We start from the raw sequence: 2,272 nt of genomic DNA, 5'->3' as shown, positions 1-2,272 counted from the left end.
GAGCATCTTCAGCAGAATAGCTAAATTTTTGTACTCTTTTAGCTAATAAACAGTGATATTTAACTTTTACCTACTCACTTTTTCAAATACACTTCCAATAGATTCTCTATTCCATTCTCTATCTCATTTAAATATTATTTCTTCATTCATTATTTATCATTATTTATTCTTCCTATATTTATTCTCAACAATTATATTTTTTAATGAAAAGTGTTATATTTACAACATTTTTTGTAATACTTTCACAACAAAATTTATGTGAAAATTTTTTATTAGTTCTAATTTGAACTCATTACTGAAATTATTTTTTTTCTCACCAATATTAACTAATAACAATTTATTACTTAAAATTTACTGTAAAAATATTGTGAAAATATTATAGTAGAATTTCCTAATTAGGATTTTTTATTTTTTGTATTATTTTTCTACCTTTCCTTTCATTTTCATCCACGTTTTTTTTTTTTTTTTCTCTCCACACAAGACACACAGACCCTCTTCTTTATTTTCTTTTTCACCTCATAAGAACATTCCAGCTCTTCACATCAGAGGAGAGAGAGAGAGAGAGAGAGAGAGAGAGAGAGAGAGAGAGAGAGAGAGAGAGAGAGAGAGAGAGAGAGAGAGAGAGAGAGAGAGAGAGAGAGAGCTTTGGCCTCCACCGCATGCCGCTCCAGTACTTCACCGCCACTCTAGCCGCCGCGACAGCATCTCCACTGCCGCTCCAGCCACCGCTCATCGTCCTCCCCACCGATTAGCTTGGGTCAGATTGGCTTTTTTTTTTTTTTTTTTTTTTTTCATATTTGCTTATTCTGATTCAATTTTATTTTAAGAATTGGATTTTGTTTTGTGTTTTGTGTTTGGATTAATTGTTTTGCTCATGAACAGGTCTCTCTGTTTTTTTTTTTTTTTTTTTTTTTTTTTTTTTTTTTTTTTCTGATTTCGTTTTGTTTATGAGAAAAAAAGAAGCAACGGCTTGGTTGTGGGCGTTGCTTTTTGGGTTGTGGGCGGAGAAGAACGGAGAGAAAAAAGAAGTAACAGCAACAGAGTGAATGAGAGAACGAGAGGGGGGGAAAAAAAAAAGCAACGGAGAGAATGAGAAAGAAAAAGAAACCTGGAGGAGAGAGAAAGAATTAATATAAAAAGGAGTGGGTGTAATATTTTATTCAAGAAATTTAATGGCTAATGAACAGTAGCCATCAGACTGATAGGCTACTGTTCATAAGCCAAAAAAAAAAAAAAGGGTTTGCCTAGTCTGCTGGAGTGGGTTTTTAGCTCAGATTCTCTATTATAGCTAACATTTGGAGATGCATTAACCGCTGGAGATGCTCTGAGTACATCCAAAAAGAAGTCCAGAAGTCCAAAATAAACACGTGGACCAACACTTTTTTACCTACTCATTTTTCAAATACACTTCCAATAGATTCTCTATTCCATTCTCTATCTCATTTAAATATTATTTCTTCATTCATTATTTATCATTATTTATTCTTCCTATATTTATTCTCAACAATTATATTTTTTAATGAAAAGTGTTATATTTACAACATTTTTTGTAATACTTTCACAACAAAATTTATGTGAAAATTTTTTATTAGTTCTAATTTGAACTCATTACTGAAATTATTTTTTTTCTCACCAATATTAACTAATAACAATTTATTACTTAAAATTACTGTAAAAATATTGTGAAAATATTATAGTAGAATTTCCTAATTAGGATTTTTTATTTTTTTGTATTATTTCTACCTTTCCTTTCATCTTTCATCCACGTTTTTTTTTTTTTTTTTTTCTCCTCCACACAAGACACACAGACCCTTTCTTTTTATTTTCTTTTTCACCTCATAAGAACATTCCAGCTCTTCACATCAGAGAGAGAGAAGAGAGAGAGAGAGAGAGAGAGAGAGAGAGAGAGAGAGAGAGAGAGAGAGAGAGCTTTGGCCTCCACCGCATGCCGCTCCAGTACTTCACCGCCACTCTAGCCGCCGCGACAGCATCTCCACTGCCGCTCCAGCCACCGCTCATCGTCCTCCCCACCGATTAGCTTGGGTCAGATTGGCTTTTTTTTTTTTTTTTTTTTTTTCATATTTGCTTATTCTGATTCAATTTTATTTTAAGAATTGGATTTTGTTTTGTGTTTGTGTTGTGGATTAATTGTTTGCTCATGAACAGTCTCCTCGTTTTTTTTTTTTTTTTTTTTTTTTTTTTTTTTGTTTTTCTGATTTCGTTTTGTTTATGAGAAAAAAAAGAAGCAACGGCTTGGGTTGTGGGTGTTGCT

This window comes from Quercus suber, unplaced genomic scaffold, assembly GCF_002906115.3.
Source record: "Quercus suber isolate HL8 unplaced genomic scaffold, Cork oak 2.0 scaffold_185, whole genome shotgun sequence".
Classification (NCBI taxonomy): domain Eukaryota; kingdom Viridiplantae; phylum Streptophyta; class Magnoliopsida; order Fagales; family Fagaceae; genus Quercus; species Quercus suber.
This window is presented reverse-complemented; position numbering follows the sequence as displayed.